The sequence below is a fragment of the Melanaphis sacchari genome, unplaced genomic scaffold, assembly GCF_002803265.2.
Source record: "Melanaphis sacchari strain LSU unplaced genomic scaffold, SCAv2.0 Contig4_pilon_pilon, whole genome shotgun sequence".
In the NCBI taxonomy this organism is placed as follows: Eukaryota; Metazoa; Arthropoda; class Insecta; order Hemiptera; family Aphididae; genus Melanaphis; species Melanaphis sacchari.
The window spans coordinates 6538696-6559187 of record NW_020271335.1 but is presented as its reverse complement, the minus strand read 5'-3'; the positions used below and the strand labels follow the sequence as shown (position 1 = coordinate 6559187).

The following is a 20492-nucleotide window of genomic DNA, read 5'->3' as shown; positions in this document are numbered from 1 at the left end:
TACATATACTCAATAACAGAAAAGTCGTTTTGAAAGATAATATTTCCGATGACTTTTGTTAGGAAGGTAAATTAAACAATGGGACAAAATTTAAAAATAAAAATATTTAAGGAAAAACAAATATTTAGTCAAACGTCATACCATTATGAGTTTCAGAAGGATTTTGATTTTATTTCTCAACAATTCAAATATTTCAGTCCATATATGCACTTAACAAAACAAGTGAATTATATGTATATTTTTTCGTGATATTACTAGTGTTAGGAAGAACGGCGTAAACTTTGAACTACCGTCTCAGTTGGAATTCGGTGTTGTGTTGTTGAAAAAGATTTATGACACGAAAATATGACCCTTTTCCTGCATACAGTGGTTGTGTAGTTATTATTTCGTGAGGTTGCACACAACTTAACCAAACAACCAAACAAATATAAGGACGAAAATAAATCCAAAATATTGACATAACTTGATAACATTTTTATTTTAAATTATTTATGACCATTCCTATTTCCCATAAATTCTAAACAGTGCGAATGCTGTAGGTATAATCACGTGGTACATGATAAAGAAGAAAATAATAACTCGATGAATTTTTTCCAGGAAATGAATGACGACCATTCCTATATTTCGAATAATACGTCAATCGTTTGATTTATCAGTTTGGAGGGACATTTTCTACCCCCGATTTATTGTTATAAAAATAAAACTATATATAGTTGTAGTTGTTTAGAACTGAAACTAAATACAGCAAAACATTTAAACGAGTTAAATGTTATACATTCGTTTAAAAAATATATAAACCAAAATTATATAGTAAAATGTATTAAAATATGCATTTATTTTCATCGTATTTTAAAACTACATTAAAATGTTACCTATTCAGAAGTTATAACATATAGTTTTATTCACGAATAAATGTATGGATATTTATTAAAATTGGAATTTTGTATAACATATTATTATACAGTTTTCTGTTTATTAAATAAGAAAAAATCCAATTAATTTATGGAAATTAAATCAATATTAATTTGTAATGTTCTCGATTGTTGTTTTCAAAGAAATAAAAACATATAAATATGTGTGTGTGTGTGTGTGTTGCACGCGTATTATTGCATGACCCGGGGGAGGTTCAGAGTCAGCGAAAAATTGTCCCACCGGAATCGCCCAGCAGGGCAGTTCTTTGAGCCCAATAGTGCCCAGTGGACCGTTGACCTTTTTACCCTCCGATACGAATTGTTTAATACGGACGTCGACTAATCCGCTTTGGTGCAATAATTTGAAAATCGTTTTTTTCGGTTCAAAAAGTCCAAGGAACGTGTTGGCATGAAATGAAAATGAAAAAAAATAATAGTTACAAAATACTCTGTTGGGAAAAAAATGAAAAACTTCAAGAGAAAAAGTTACAGCATGCCGAGGAATCGCATGTTTATTGGTTTTTGTATAAGTTAACAAATATCAAGCAAAATGATATCGCTATTCAGCATTCCTGTTATACACTGCAGAAACAAATAATTTCAGTAGAAAATTATTTAATAATCCGTTAGCCATGAGTAAATTAAAATTCTTTGAAAATATTGAACAAAACTTGTTTTTAAACTTTAAATTATTCAATTACCACTTAAAATTCTACACCATACATAACTAAAATTATTCAAAGTTGCAATCTATTTGCTTAAAGTTTTGTACTATTTTTAAAATTTTATTATATGGCTTTCTATTGAGTTTAATAAAAAAAAATTAAGTATTATAAACACTTTAACTAAAATAAATGAATAATAACATTAACCTTATCAGTAACGGCATTTAGAAAAATAAATAATAAGTATAATTATATATTGTAATACAAAATGTATCTATCTATTAAATAATTTGTTTAGAATATCATAATCTGGAATATAATGAATCAAAAGTTTAAAAATATCTATGATATAGCCATATAGATATACACTCCACGATATGTATAAAATAATTTTAAACACATATAAATAATTATTTATCAAGTAAGAGACATAAAAAAATAGCGTAATAGTTTCAAATAATAAATTTAATCTAACACTTTAATTTTCCTTAAATTTATTTTTACAAATAAATACTTTGGATTAAAAATGACACATGGATAAACACAATAAAAAATTAAAAAATTAAATAAAAGTTTAATTTTAACATAGGTACTTTTTTTTTTTTTTTAATGCGTGACATTTTATGATAAGTAGCATTTTTAGGATTCCATATTATTATATTTAAAGAAAACAAACAACAATAAATAATATCTGCTTAACATGTACATTGTAAATAGGTAGTACAATATTGAGTTCTGAGTTTTAAAAATAAATAATATGCAAAATGGTCAATATACTTAATAGATAGTATATTTATATAGGTATTATAAAAATTACATTTATCTACTTCAAAGTTGAATACTGTGAATTTTTTATTAAACCAAAGCAGGCATTATCGTTAGGTTAGGTTATAATATCACAAAACACATTTATGTTTTTATTTAATTAATCTATATTATTGTTTTCCTTCATTATTTTTTTTTTTTTTTTTGGGCGGAAGTTGATATTAAATACATTCAAATAACACTATAAACTATAAAGTTACTTTTATGAGCTTGGAGTCCAAACTAATACTAAAATGTGTAGTATGATACATAATAATTAGTACTCGTACTTGAATGGATTATTGACTTCTTTATTTTATATAAACGATTATTATTGGATATCGATGCAATAGAATTGTATTTACAGCTCAAAAAGGGGTGAATCTCAATAATTCAAATTTCGCCTTTTCGTTCATTATAGCATAAATCGTCAGAAAGCTTTTAAAACCACAATAACACCAATGTTTGGGGCTTTTAATGGTTTTATGGGCATCGGCAATTGAGTTTGTTGAAAAACAATGCGGAAAGTCGCTTTTTCATAATATACCAAGAGAAAGTCTTTTTAATCCTAGTTATTCGTTGTTTGTTTTTAAACAACTTTTTCATCAATATACACCAGAGGCATTTTGTCATGTCCACCTAAAAATTTGGAGAGTTGAATAATAAAGTTTTGTAGATAGAATTTTAATTGACAACCCACCCTGTGCACTGTAAAACTTGCACCGATTAAAAAGTTTCGTACACCATATTAACTTCAAGACAATGAGTAAATGTGAAACTCTTATTTAAATTATTAACCTGAAAATTATAGACAAAAAGACAACAGTTTTAATAACATGAAATATTTACAAGGAAATTATTAATTGTATGTGCACTATTGTATCATTTGTGTATATCTTTATATTTATTAGTGAATTATTTTTTAGTAAATATTATATTATTTATTTAATTACTATGTGTACAATAGAGTATAGAGATAATTAAATATAAATAATAATTAATTTTAAAATCATTAACTATAGCAGAGAACTTACAACTAAGATGAAGTATAAAAAATAGTAAATATATAATTGTAAACAGAACAATATTTTAAAACAGGAGAAAATAATATAAAATATATACTAGAACATATCAAAATACATAAATTCTATTTGTACTAGAACAACTGTACACAACATGTAATAATTGTTTTTTCCTATTAATTTATTGAGTTATAAGTCATAAGTTATAAAAAAGATACATTATGCTATATTTTAAAATTATTTATTTTGTCTAGTCAATTTTGAAACAAGTTCTTTGAATGATAATAAATAACATGTTATTAATTTATTGTTATTCTGACATTTTAAAAGATTATTTACAGTATACAAATAAATATACATTTTTTTTTTTTTTTTTTTTTGTATTATTATTTTTAATTAAAATAATCGAACAATTCGTATACAGTACTACTTCAAGATACAATAAATAAAAAAAACAATACGATATAATAACACATTACATTTGATATGATATGGAAGCTACCACCTTTTTAATGTTAGTTTTGATAATGGCTTAGATGGTCTTTAAGCCAGATCTTTTAAAGTTTCTAAATGAATTACGAGAGATAATTTTGGAAGAAACATAGAAGATAAAAAATAAATTATAAACCATTTTTAACATATAAGTCTATAATGAAGCACGGAATCAATATTTTTCTTTTTATTCAAAAATTTTAATGTCATTATTTAAAATAAAATCTGTATACAGTGTCGAGTTACACATTTTTTTTAACAACTAAATTTACTAATTATTTTTGTTAAAGGTCTTAAGTTTTTAATCTATAGTTATAATTTTATTATTTTTATAGAAATATTAGTTATTCAGACAAAATAATTTCCCGTAAATTTTATTTATAAAAACGATAATTATATAATTATCAATATATTTGTTGATTATTAAATTTTGTACTTCTATTAAATAATATTATCTTATAGTAACATCCGTCATCTATAAAAAAATATAAAATATGTATTTGATTTTCTGTATAAATAAATTATAAAATGCAAACAGGAAACAGAGACCGGAACTTGGACACTCGTCTTGCTGCTTCACTCACTTCAATGTAAAAAAAAGTTATTGATTTATTTTATTATATATATTAATGTAAACTCAAGTATTATTTAAAAATTATGTTTTATTTGTCACTTAAATTTTCATTTATCTATTGTTTAAGTAAATAAGCAAAACAAAGGCATACAATACATATTGTATGTTGTAAAAATTATGCAAAACCTTCAAAATATACATAGAAAAACTGGAAATCAACTAATATGTGCACTTAAATTGTACTTTGTAGGATAAATTAAATTTTAAATAATAAATTGTTTTCAATAGGAACCTATTGTAACTAAATTGGTAGTATATTTGTTTTATTTAATACTTATTTATTCACACTCCACCAATGAAAATGTTTATGACGATTAAGATAAGGCCTTAAAAAAAAGTTATAATAAAAGACTTCAATATTAAACGCAGTATAAAGACTTAAATATAAAATAAGCATAAATTAAAAAGAAGTAAAAATATTGTTAATATAGTTAATAATTGTATTTATTAAAATTAAAAAAATCATTTAAATTAAAATCATACTTGGGAAGTAAAGGAATTCCTTTAATTATAGGGCTAAGTGTCACGAAATTAGGATTATAAAACGGTAAAATTAAATTACAATTATTTTTAATTCTTGTGTTACAATAATATGTCGGCTGAAATTTACTAATATTAACTTAATCCTTAAATAATAAAATAAGTCTTTCATAAGTTTAAGTAATAGTAGAAACTTTAAATTCAGAATAAATTAAATTTATTAAGAATATAATCTATGTTTACTAAGAACAACTTAAATTAAGAAATTTATAATTTTAGACAAAACATTGACATGAAATCAATGTGTGCAGACCCATATCGAAAGTCCATGAGATAAAACTGATTGTTCAAGAGTTAAATAAATAATTCTATAAGTACCTATAGAATTATATAGACTTATGTAAAATAAATTTATATAAAAAAATAAACTATCTACTTAGTAGGTACCTATCATATAAATTATCGAAACTCTTCATAATTTGCATCATTATCATTTATTTATTTTGCATGGATCTGAATTCTCACAAATTTCTGAAATCTGATATACACACTTTTGTTAGTATTGTCTTTCGTGATTTGTTTTTTTATGAGTTATATTGAATCAGCCACAAATTATTAGTCTACATTTAAGAATCGAGATAGACATAATAAGTTATATAGCATTACAACAGCAACCATCTTCCTCGAAAAACGAGGGGAAATGACATAAACGCAATAAAGAAAAATAAGTGTTGTCTTTAAGTAAATATTGCATGGTTTGGATATTTTATTTATATTTATTGATAGAATATACATTTTTATGAACTTCTTGTTGAAATTGTATTGATCGACTAAATAATTCTAATACAGTGCATATTTTTGTGTATAAATGTTTAAATAATATTGCAGTTTTAAGCTTTCAGAACTGCTATTTGGACAGATGTTGTACTTTATATTTTAATACATACTGGCTACTCCGTCAAATCAAAACAACTAGGTATTAAAATGTGTATAAATATTTTTGTACATAAGTATACAATATAGATACGGAATTGTTTACTCGTATGAATATTTAGAGAAAACGAATAAAACACAAAAAAAAAGTAAACAGCTTTAAAATATTAATAATTAAGATAAAGTTATTTTTTTTAAAAAGTGTGCACAAAGAGAAATAAAACACTATATTAAATATTCAGATTTCTATATTATATCCTTATATTTATTCTAACGTTTTATGGAAATTCAGTTATAGGAGCCGTAATAACTTATATTTCATGTTGGCGCATTGCCTGAAATATGAGATTCGAAAAATGATAAAGTACAAAAAATGTTAACACGATCATCAAACCGTTCTCGTGTGTAGAATTTTTCACCCTAACTTTATAGAAAAGATTGAAAATCTAGTAATAATAAAAAAATCCAATATATAATTTTTAGTTATCTTTAAAATGTTTTTCATACAAGAATATTCATTCAATAATTTTGAATTTTTTAAAGTCGTGAAATATTTTAAAATAATGCAATTACTAATATTGTTTATATTATTGTTATTTTTATATTATATGGAAACATAATAGGTATGATTTATACGTATTTAAAAATACATCATAAATTTTTCAGGTATAAGTAGTATAAGCAGTATATACGATTATAAGTTCTTATAAAATTGGTTAGTTAATAACATTTTTCATATTATTATGAAATGATTTTGCTCACATAATTTTATTTTATATGCATAAAAAATTAAAAAATTTAATGTATAATTTGATATAAATTATACAGTTTGATAAACTGTTTATACAATAGTATACAAATTTATTTTTTATCAAAACTTGTTTATAATGCAATAACTATTTTTATAAATTATTTTCTGTTTCCTTTGATAGAAATTATAACGTATTTACTAACTTTTATTCAAAATATTATAATTTAATTATTTATATTGTTGCTGTGTAAAAAAAAAAAAAAAATGATTACAAATATAACTCGTGCTTGTTTGAAAAAAACACTTTTATTTCAATAGTTAATATTAAAATATAATTTTGTAAATGTTTAAATAGATTATTAAAATATTTTAATAAATTATATGGATTATTAATTAGTATTTAGTCGACTTAGAGTATAGGAGACAAATTAATTATTGACTAATTAAAAGTTTTAGAAACATGTATTATAATGTACTATTTGAAATTTCTTATACCGAAAATAAACTCTACTTTCTAAGGTTATAATGGATAAAGCAAGATACTTTTTTATAGATTCGACATTAATGTGTCTCTACTCTTAAATGACAAATCTATTCTGATAAGCAAATGTATAAATTATTTTTTTGTTTATAATTTGACAATGTATACAAGTTGTTATATGTTCAAATTATTCGGTCAGATAAATGATTATAATGATAACAATAATAATAATAATAATTGCAATCAATAATATAATTAAAGGGTTGGCGAGAATAAGGTGCTATATAGCAATAAATTCGTAAATTTCGCAGTATCAAATAAAAACAAAAAATGTTTTATATAATTTTATGTAATTTAAGTGTAATTAAATTTTTCTCAAGCAATTAATAATATTTAATAATTTAAAGGAATGGTTAAGGAAGTACTTCTAAGTTTGTACAAAATACTTATATAACGTTAACTTAGTGTTATGTAGTGACCTAAAACTTTAAATACATTGACTGAAAGGGTACAATATTATTGCGCATAGCTCTTGTGGGAGTTATACGACCTTTCCTTCGTACATGATTTGTAATAGTGTGATAATATGTATATTTAATTTTAAGCATTGTATCTAAATGTACATTTACCAAATGAATATATATATATATATATATATATATGTACATCAAATAACTAGTTTATAACTATACGAATTAAGAAGATTGAAAGGCATCTTAATTTATTTCATAATTTTCAAACAGTTATATAATATTTATATTTAACAATATTAAAAACTATATACTGGACCAAATACCAGACAAATTATCTAAAAAGTCATATTTGATAAAATTCAATTTTTACTATAAATTAAATGAAATAAATAAAGAACTTGTTTAAATTACAAAGAAATAAAAACATGTAAATAAAATAGTCAAAATCAATATTTAATTAATTGGCGCTAAAAAATTCTTAAATCGTAGTTTAATCATAGTAAAATCAAAACATTTTAGTGTAAAATATTGTGTACAACGTATCTTGTATTCCTTATTTTAATTTTTTAGTGAGATAGGTATATGATTAACAAAGACATATTTAATTTATCATTGAAATATAGCTGTAAAAAGCTTTTAAGATTTATAGTGTTCAATTGATTATTTATAATATTTTATACGATAGTTTTTAATCTAGTTAGTAGTTACGACTATGACATATGAGTTATCACAATTTTGGTTGGTTTTTATTAATTTTAATGTATTATATGTCCGCAAACAACCATTTACGAAAAACTTATACTACGGTTTTTTGTACTGAAAAACTTGCATTTGACATCGATTAAAATTATTGAGTGTTTAATAAAAAAAAATTTGAACTTCTGATATAAAATACTATGTTATTTACAAATTTGCGAATATCGATTCAACTGTATAAGCATATACTTATGATGAGACTTACATTATATTATTATATAGTATATTTTTTTTTTTTTTTTCCCGGGCTTTTACAGGCCCTTAAGGCCCATCGCCGCAACAACATATTGTTTCCATTCTTCTCTATCATTTGCACATTCTTCTGCGTTTCTTACGTTCAGGAGTTTCAGGTCTTCCTTTACTCTATCCACCCATCTTTGTCTGGGGCGTCCTCGAGGCCTCTTAGTGTCGGGTTTCCAATTAGTTATTGATCCAATCATTCCCTCTGACCTCCATACATGTCCTGCCCAACTTATCCTTGTACTCTTCAGGGACCCAACAATTGTAGGTTCCTTGTATAAATCATACAATTCCCTGTTGCCTCTCACCTCATATTCTCCATCGTTATTTCTCTTTGGACCGAAGATTTTCCTTAATATCTTTCTCTCGAAAACTCCTAACTTTCCTTCGTCCGATTTTGTCGTGGCCCATGTACTACATGCATACAGGGCAACCGGTTTGACTATGACTTTGTATAACGTTATTTTAGAATTTATTGATAGTAATCTTGATTTGAAAAGTGGCATTAGGCTATAGTAGCATATATTTGCTGCTGTAATTCGTTTTTTAACTTCTTCGTGGCTATTAGCACTTTCATTGATCTCTGTGCCCAGATATTTGAAGCTCTGTACCCTTTCAAATTTGTAATCATCAACTTTTAAATAGCTAATATTGTGATTTCTTCTCGATAGTATCATATACTTTGTTTTTGACTCATTTATCTTTAAACCAATCTCTTTACCTTCATTTAGTAGGATGCTAGTTGTATTTCTCAGATCGTCCTCTGATTCGGCAATGAGGACTATGTCGTCAGCGTAAGCCACTACGGTTAGTTCGTTATTGTTGTTCATTTTTATTCCTTTGGCTTGGATTAGTACCTTTCGTATAACTGATTCTAAGGCGATATTAAATAAAGCTGGCGATAGGGCGTCTCCCTGTCTGAGTCCGGTTGTCACTGGGAACTCATCTGATACCTCTCCTCCAAAACTTACTTTACTCTTGGACTCATATGCACACGCTCTTATCATTCTGACTAGTTTTGCTGGTATTCCCATTTTGTTCATGACATTCCATAGTTTTTCCCTGTTAATCGAATCGTATGCTGCTTTATAATCTATGAACATAAGGTGGATGTCTTTATTGAACTCGTGACTCTTCTCAGCTAATTGTTTGATTATGTGGATTTGATCAACTGTTGATCTCCCTATCATGAACCCAGCTTGATATTCTCCTATTATTTCTTTAATATAAGGATTGATTCTGATCAGAAGAATGTTGGAGAGAATTTTATAAGTAGTGTTGAGTAAGGAGATCCCCCTGTAATTTTCGCACTCCATGATATCTCCTTTTTTAAAAACAGGACATAGGATGGATACTCTCCACGATTCTGGTATTTCCTCTTGTTCCCATATTATGTTTATTAATTTATGAAGTTGGTTTAGTAAGCATGGTCCACCCTTTTTTAAACATTCCGATACTATTTCATCTACGCCTGGTGCTTTACCATTCTTGAGCATATTTAATCCCATTTCTAATTCATTTTTAGACGGGGCTACGAGTAGCTGTTCTACTGTCATTAGCTCGTTTACAGTGATATTGATTATTGGCTGGTTCAAAAGGTTTGCAAACATATCTTTGAATTCGCATGCGATCTCTTTGTTGCCTGTTAGAAGAGTTCCATCACTTTTCCTCATAACATTTGGTCTGGGCTTGTATCCATGTCTTACTTCATTTGCTTTTCTGAAAAATATTTTCGAATGGCTATTTCTATTATTTTCTATATTTTGTATGCGTTCTTTTTCCCATAGTCTCTTATTCGATCTAATCACCTTTTTTACCTCTCTTTGTTTAAGTGCCAACAATCTTTTGTTATCTTCATTAGGTTCATGTAGTACTTTCATGCGGGCTCTATCTTTTTCATGTAAAACTCTTTTACATTCTTCATTGAACCACATTTTCCTTGTTTTTTCTGGTATGTACCCAAGTACTTCTTCAGCTGTGGTTTTTACTATTTGTTCTACTTCTTTCCATATTTCACTTATATTTGGCCTTTCTTGTATATTCTGTATTTTCGACATTAACTTTTCTTGATATACTTTAGCAGTTGATGTTTTCAGTGCATCTCTATCTATTTTCCCATTATGTTTCTGTTTCTTTCGCCACTCTGTAGATATTCTGATATTTATTTTTGCTCTTACGAGGAAATGATCTGACATAGCACTACTCCCTCTCATGCTTCTTACATCTCTTATACAGGACTTAATCCGTGAATCAACTACTATGTGGTCTATTTGGTTTCTTACATATCCACATGGAGAAATCCATGTTTGTTTATGAATATTCTTGTGCGGGAAACATGTGGAACTTATAGTCATGTTTCTAGCAGCTGCAAATGAGATCAGTCTATAGCCATTATCATTAGATTCTTCATGTAAGCTTTCAGATCCTATTGTTGGTTTATATATCGTTTCCTTTCCAATTTTTGCATTAAAATCTCCGATCACTATTTTCGGTTTATCAGCTGGTAAAGAATCGTATAGCATGTCTAAATTATCAAAGAATTCATTTTTTATCTCCTCATTTTTATCTTCAGTGGGTGAATAACAGTTAATTAGGATCAGATTGTGCCACTTACATTTAAGTTCTACGTAACAGAGACGGTCATTTATAGGTTTGAAATTTGTAATTTGTGGTAGTAAATTGTCTTTAATTATAAACCCTACACCTCGTTCGTGTTTATCCTCACCGCTGTAAAACAGAGTCATTCCTTGAGACTTCAAGCTCCCTGAACTTGTCCATCTTACTTCTTGAATAGCAGTTATATCCATCTCGTATCGCTCAAGACACGATAAAGACGTTGTCAAAGCTCCAGTCCTAAACAAAGATCGCACGTTCCAAGTTCCAATTCGTAGGTCCGTTATCTCTTTAATCCGAGGCTTAGAAAAATGTTGTTGTTTCTTAACAATTTATTTTTTAAGTGGTAGGGTTGTCAGCCCTACGCACAACCCCCAACCTGGAGGACCAGTCCACACCAACTAATTAAAGTCAGTGTGGGGCTCGGGGCCCCGGGTTCGCCAAACCCGTAGTACTAGTTGCTTAGTACCCCCCTGAGGGGATTATATAGTATATACTTAATCAAAATTATCGATAATAATATTTTACTATATATATGTTTATAATCATATATATACGTATATATTGCGTACAGTCGTTTAAATAATAACTTTTTATTTAGAAAAACAGAAAAATACACTGGACTACTACGTTTATTTGAATATAACATAATATATCTATCCAGACCAACAATAGTAGTTTTTAACAAATTATATATTTAAGCAAATGAGTTTAAAAATATATTATGATTTATATAAAATTTATTTTTATCAAGGCTAAATGCTGATATTATGGGACTCAGCGTTCGGACACTTGACACATTATATTGTAAAAAAAACTTTGTTATACAAAAAAAATAAAACTATGTGTACGACAAGAAGAAAAATATCTAAATTTTCAGTTTTTATACCTATTTACAAGACAGATTTTTCAAATACATGAAAAGTAGCATTAAGCTATTTAGTTATTGTAAAATTAAAATAATTTAGATAATTATAGAAAATTCACTATTAAAATACCTAATATTTAATTCATAAATTACCTATTGTTGTCTTAATAATAAAGTTATATATATATATATATATATATATATATATATATATATATATATTTGATAGACATCATGATTACATTGTATTAAAATATCAAATGTTGATTATAAACTATAAGTGTTTTTCAGAGAAATCTAAAAATTAATTTTACTAAGGTTTGTGAAAATAAAAAAATTTACCATTTACTAAGTTTATGTTTTTTACTCTTAAATACTTGACTTAATTAAGTAAATAGATACTTATAAACAAGAAAAGATTTACAAGCATTTTGCAACTATTCATATAGAAAGCCACAAGATATAATAACCTTATTTTTTGATACCTATGCATCAAATCATTTTTGAGTATAAGTACCTATTCTATATTGTATTTTTCAGTCGATACACAATTTACAATTTTACTAATACGTACATACATATGTTATATTAAGAATTTAGCTTATATTTAACCTTCTAATATATGAGTTTTTTATTTCACTATTTTTAATTTCACTAAAAATTTCAATAAGCAATTGCAATTCACCATTCATATGTAAATTTTGTAATTTTTATTGCATACGACTTTTAGAATATTATATTTGTAGATTTTTGAGATCAAATTTTAGCGCATGAGTGCTTATGAATTATGACTTATATAACATATTATATGAATTTTATATGATAAACCTTATACCACCTGCTCATAAACATTAAGGTTTTAAAATATATTATAATATTATAGTTGATTTTGTATTATATTTATTAACATGAATTAATATAATATTTATTTTACTTTATTTATTTCTACTTGATTAAAAAAAAAAAAAAAATTATATACGTATACAAAATATATTAATAAATATAAAAACTTTAAACTTTTGAAACTTGTATAAAAATGTTTTATATTTTTATAGCTGATATATAAACCATTTTGGTGATTTTACTTGAAAAATACTTTCATTTTTGAAAAATTACTTATTTAGATTATTTGTGTTTGATATAAGTCTACCACCAGTCACCAGTGCTTGTTTTTTTCGAACTTTTATAAGTACTTATTTTGTTCAAAAAATAAAAATATATCTATTATTTATGACAGCCACCAATCCAACAATGATCAAATCATTTTATAAGATCCATGTTTTAATTGTCTAGATCACTGATTTAAAAATATTGAAATCGTACGATAAATTTTTCGATTTGTTACCGCACTTTTTTCTATTTTTGCGGTGTATTCATGAGCACACATTATTGTAACACAAAGAAAATATTAAATAGAGCAATATTTTTTGTCGGTACTAATAATAAAACACCGGATGATCAGTCAGACGCATAAAACAGTGTTTATACGGTTTATTGTTATTGTGTCGGAGCTTATCATGTTATAATATCATATCGTCTGTCCATCAGCCGTCTGTATACATGTCTGTCACTACAAAGACTGTCTTTCTTGGACTGTTAGTCGTATTATATAATCGTTGTTCATACGATTATTACAATTGACCGAATACACTAACTTGTGCATATAATATAAATTACAATGTTTACATATACATATACAGTCCCAATAGTCTCACGCAACACACTCTTTGTGAGCGTATATCAATAATAAACACAAGGCTATAGTTTAATATTCTCTTTGAAGTATAGAGAAGATGGATTATATTATATAATATTACAATAACGACCGTCTTGCTATTAATCTACCCTTCCCGTTTACAGCAATCATTGTATTTTTTTTATTGATAAATATGTGGGTTAACATAAAATATTGTAAAATAGATAATAAACGACCATTGGATAAGATAAGAACCGGATTTTAAGGAGAGTTTAAAGGAATTTTGAGCGACGATTTTTCATCCTTGCCTAACACGAATGCAACACATGAATTTACTCCAAGTTTCATTCTGATATAGGTACTAATAGAGCCAGTAAACCCATAGCAATTTTATTTCAAAAATAGTTTTATATTTTTTTGTAGTCTTCTTGAAAATAACTTTCCTACATTTTTATTTTATTCTCCTAAATCTTTAATGAAATATATGAAAAATTAAAATTAAAAAAATATAGTTGTAATTAAATTTTGAGAAAATTGAAGATTAAAAAATAAAAATAAGGGACCGTCTATATCATAGTCGTGTAGACCTTAAGATTTTCACAAGATTAATCGGTGCGTTAGAATGAAAAATTTCTGTGTTATGTGTATTTTATATGAAAACAAAAAATTATCACTTTTTATTCAAAATTGTGTACTCCGATCCCATCAGATATTTTATGAGAATTCCTAAAACTTTTAAATGGTAGAAGAATGTAAGGCGGTAAATAGGAATAAAAATTTTTAATAATTATTTATAGATATAAAATACTCATACATCTCTATCACATAAAAGAGTTTTTTAATAGTTTTTTTTTGTTTTTTAGTCTTTTAAAATTTTCGGGGAAAAAAAATACATAAATAAAAATTTAAAAAAAACACAGTTATCACTTATCAGTGTTGAAATATAAAAAACATTTTAGACCATATATTTTATATCTGGAGGATTGGTGAGTGTAGCGAACGAAGAGTAAATCCCTTTAGTAATAGTATAATATTATTGATAAATATTATTTTTTATTTTGGTTTTTGAAATAGTATTTATTCCTGATATAATGAATAATTGTTAAAAAGTAAATAAAAATAAAATTGTGTTGTTAAAATTTTTATTTTTTAAATAAAAACTATTTATGAATATCTTATAACATGTTTTATTTTTTATATTTGTTTTTAAATTGTTTAAAAATGTCAACTTTTCTAAGGTTAGGTCAAAATTGAATTCATTAAATTTTTATTTACAAGATAATACTAAGTGCTAATATTTATTATTACCAATTATTTTAATCTTAGTTAATAACTAATAAGTTTAACTAAAAACTTGAGTTTTGACTTATTTCTGACTATTCTATAATATAATATAATTGTATTCATGTTTTCCAACCTATTTGTACATAATTTAATGTGAACATCTGATTGTACGCATCGACTGGTGCGCGAGTCATAAACCATAAACGTAAACTAGGTATAAAATCGTACAGGTATATATAAATGGAGGTACAATGATTATAATGAATATTAATTAACACAGTTATTTACGCTAACCTTAAAATAATATATAATGATACATGATTCTATAAAATCTTCTGTTTATTATGCTGCTGTTGTGGAATATTTTATTTTATCATTATCGTCGAATTGAACAATTTCTTTTTGATGTCGGTCTACGGTCTGGTCTTACGGATTAGTGGTTTTTTTTTAACTAACAGTCGTTTGCATTTACGTGCATAAGAAATTTTTTTATTATATGTTTAAAATAGCACCAGTCGTCTGGTGTCTTCAATTCTCAAACAATAGTTTTCTATGTGAGTGAACGTTTATTATTGTAGATACTTCATATATTTTACGCATTCCTTTGAAATGATAAATATAATATCTATCTAGTTTCAAATTTACACATTATTATTTTTGATCTATATTTCCCTAGTTCCATATTTTGAGAAGTTCAGCTGAATACATTTGTTTTAAATGTATGCAGGCATTCATGAATATATTTTAACAATATTATGAACGTAATAAATTTAGAATCAAAATTTGGGCAGGTAATTTCTAACCAAATGCACCTAATAATAATATAATAGTTATCATGTTCAAATATAATTGTATTTAAAATATATTTCAATATATAATTACATATACTTACATAAATATTTCTCACCATTTTGTTGTATTTAAATGAGTTTAATTATTGGTAGGTATTTTATGTTCATTTTGCGTACATGTTTACAATTTAATTTAACAAATTATATTGAATCTGAGAATAATAAATATATTGATCGATTTAAATACCTAATTATATGAAACGTTTATCAAATTACAAAAAATATAATTTTTATATTTTCAGCGGTGTTAGTGAAATAATTAGTTTCTTATCATGAGTTATAAATAAACTTATATTACATAAAAAATTAAAAAATCATACTGTAAAAATATATTAAGATTTTTTGTAAATTTAAATTAAAATTGTATTTATCTACATACGAGTATACTGAACAAATTAATATTATATTTACTGCGTGTAGCTACAAATAATACAAATTTTAAGCATTATTAGTTATTACTTACATTTTTTCAAAATATTCATATATCTGATTTTGAACAAAATTATAAATAGTTATACGAATAAATAGTTTATGTTGTAATTTGATAAACTTAAAAACTAATTAAAACGAATATATACTTTTTTAATTATATTAGTATTAGGATACTGTTGGATAAATGTGATTTTTTTTTATACTTATCCAAATAAGTATATAAATCATGTATAGGTACTATTAATATGTTGGCTGTCAAGGGCTTATGCCAATGATCAATTTCCCGGGTCATATGGCAAGTAAATATTGTGCTTCACAAGTCACCATGGTAGAGTTTTATCAATTGCTCTGTGCAGCATTACCAACCAATCTATTCCTAGTACCATTTTTCAGATAATTTGTAAGATTTGTTTTATTTTCTTTAGTCTAAAATAAATGAAATAAAATTATATTTCAAAGTTGAAATATTAATCGTTAAAAATGGGATTTAAATTCTCATTTCAGCCTGAAAACTATTTAAAATTAGTACTATTAAAAACCAAGGAAATTAATCTGTTGTGTAGAAGATTTTGAATACAGGTAATTATATTGAATAAGTTCCTATAATGAATATTTTAAATTTGAACTAAATGATAAATCATTGCATACGTTAAATGGTTCTTAGTAGAGGCGGTGTCTATTAGCTCTATTTCCAAGGATATTTAATAATTTATTTTTTAATATTGGTAATACAATATGTTGAACAATTGCCTAAAATATAAACGTATTTAATATGCTATAATAATTACCATGGTATTATATTGTCTTTATAAATAACTATTCTAAACTTATAATTAAACATAGCTACTTACATTAAATTTGTATAGTATAATTAGTTGAAAATTAGTCAAAATATTTTCAAAATTGCACTGTGTATAGACTGTATAATAATTATTATAATATAATATGCAGTAATAAATTTAAGACTCTACAGTCTACAATTAATATTTTTGAATTATAACATAATATTATTTTTCGTTTAAATGTCATAATAACTAGAACTTTTAATGTTTATAAAAAATATTTTGCATACATATTTTTGTTATTTTTAAATAGTTTTGAATAAAATGTATCAAAAATATCGTATTCAATTTTAATCTTTTTGACCGTGGATTAAATTGTTATCCTCAATAAATCTATAATAAATATTAGAAAAAATTAAAAATGTCTATAAAAAGATCTAAAAAATCAAAACTATTTCAAAAATTGTATCATGTTTTAAAAATGCATTATATATATATATTTACTAAACATTTCAAGTATCTACATTATTCCATTTTAAAGACTTAAAGTACAAGTTACAACAAAATAAAAAAATTAGTGTTGTTTAATATCGTAATTTTTTAATTGTTAAAAATATTTTGGTGGAATTGACCCAAAAATAAAAATTAAAAAAATTGTTACTAGAATCAATTTTCTCAATATTGTAGATTGGTAAGTATTTTTTGGTATAAAAAGTGTCTTTAAGTTCAAAAAATAAAAAAATTTAAGCCAGTGAATATCATTCTGCTGTTTATTAGGTTCGAGTAGGTCATTGTTACAGGTGTGTTAAATTTTAATTTAATGATATATCAGTTATCATTGTATACTAAAAATGATTGTAAACGGAAATGATCTGTCGATTATCAGCCTATATCACTAAGTATATTTCTTGATATATATTTTTTTTTTTTTTTTTTTGATATAGCTATTTTAAAGTTATTTTTTTACTTATGTATTACGTTAGGTTGGTTCTGCTCAAAATCTAAAATAAAAGTCACAGTTACGTTATTATTGTTAAACCAATACATTTTTCGACTCACTAAGAATCTAAAATTAAATTAGATAAGAAATACATAAACGTAAGCTTAAGCAATATAAAATGACTTTTTTTTATTATCATCATTTTCATGATGTTTTTAGAAAATATTAACATTGACAGAAAATTAAATGAAAAATTACCAAACTTATTTAAAACCAAATATTATCAATTACCAATCCATATTCTATAATATAACTTTGTGAAAAACGTAATTAACATTGTTAAGGATTTATTTTCTGTGTTATTTAAGGATTGTAAAACGTCTTTGTCTATTCGAATACTCTGAATCCTTTGTATCATATATTTGGGTAATCGCATAAAAAAAGAAAATTCCTAGAGATTTGTGCATTATCCCATGATCCAAAGTTACTTGTTTGCGATTGTGATCATCGTGTTTCTTTGTTACAATTAAGCTATTTATATGTATACATTCAGCTTGACATTATAATATAATGTACACCTAGTGAATTAATTGAAGGTTAAACATAGGTATTATAGAAGAGTAAATAGGTAGTGATAGGTTATTAACTCACAATTAACGTGGTTATATATCTAAAATGCACATTTGTAAATAGGTACCTGTCATACCTATTTAAATGAATAGTTTATATTTCAATTAGAATTTAGATTGTTTTCCACCTACATCGATCCTTTGAACTTCAAACTACAGTTGCTATTTGATCAACATTTTAATGCCAATCTAAATTCTAATTTTTAAAAAATTGTTTTAAATAATAACATAATATTGTATAACTAATTAATTATTAAATTAATATAAATTATTCAATAAAATTAATTTAGAGAGGAGAAATAGTTTTAAAATATAAAAATTTTATAGAATTGTTACTTTGAAGATTGTTGTATTTCGGGGTAGAATAGAAATTATAATTTACTGTTGGTTTATTTAAATTATATTATTAGGTACAACCTGTAATTTAATTTATTATTAAATAATATTTTGATAGTATAATATTTAAATAAGTAACTAATTTAAGGATAATTAAAACCATGACAAGTTAAAATTATGATTATATTTCAAGGCTTTTGGAATGAAGCAATTTATGTTAATATATATTTTAATATGTAGGTAATAGTGTTTCAGTCTTCAGATACATTAAGTAGTTTGATATTTTACTAGTTAAATTTATTTTGTTTATTGTATTAAATAATAGATAACAATTTATCGAGACAATTTAGTAGTCGATTTTATATTATTTTTGTCTTTTATTCGTAGAATTATATTTTTACACCTATTAAATAAAAAATGTAGTATAATTTATAGTAGTTAAAACAATAAAATGTAAATACTAATATCATTAAAAAAGGGCATCTTGTAAAAAAAAAAAATTGTTTAAAAAAAGCTTAATAACGTTCAAATTTGTAGTGATTAATACCAATGTAGTTGAAATATATTTTCTATTTAAGTACAAATCTAGTGTTTTTAAATATGTCTTAAATAGTGTTATATTTATTTACCTTCATTATGTTGTATAATTATGATTTATAATATTATGTATTAAAAACTTGATTATATTATTAATTTTCAGTAAAATGTAAAAAATTAAAACTAATCTTATTTTTATACTTGTATTATATTTAAAAATATATATTGATCACATGGTATAATTTAGTTGAGATGAAGTTTTAGTAAACATTAGTAATAAATAATAATACACACCAACCATTAATTAACATTGTTGTATTTTCTTTTAATTTTTATGTAAACTTTTAACTTATTACAATTCAATAAATCCATAAAATAAATTATTAAATACATACATGAAAATCGAAATATTTTTTATTTTTATTATATTGCGTGTTTGATTCAAATTTAAATTAGGTGAAACATTTAATATTTTCAAAGTACCTATATGGGAAAAATTGTGACGTGTACGAGATAGTTTTGAATATTCAATATAAATCAAATAACATATAATACTTACAAATGGTCCGCGATGTTCGTCTATTATAACTTGGGTTAAAGGTTGGCCGTAAGCTCGCGGAGCCGAAGTCGAGAACGAACTGTCCGTTACGCGACTTGAAACGCCGATTCCATACTACAAAAAGACAGAAGCGCAAGCGTTCACTATACATGCTGTGCAAAATCAAATTTATGAGCGAGGATTACTATACAGACGGCAAATGCGTAGGTACACAGTAAAAATATTACAAATATTTATTTTTTAGAAGAGGTTTATAGTTTTCCGACATTGAATTCGATCAATGATCATGATACATAATTATTATTGGGTTTTAAATAGTTATC

At 24.8% G+C, this 20492-nt stretch overlaps 1 protein-coding gene across 1 annotated transcript in view; it reads right to left on the bottom strand.

Moving 5' to 3' along the window:
- LOC112598885 (trace amine-associated receptor 1) overlaps positions 1 to 20240 on the bottom strand; it is a 55386-nt gene extending 35146 nt beyond the window's left edge. Inside the window, exon 1 of the mRNA XM_025345544.1 lies at positions 20170 to 20240. The gene's annotated coding sequence lies outside the window, so the exon portion shown is untranslated. The remainder of the gene's footprint in view (positions 1 to 20169) is intronic.
- Positions 20241 to 20492: the final 252 nt, after the last annotated feature.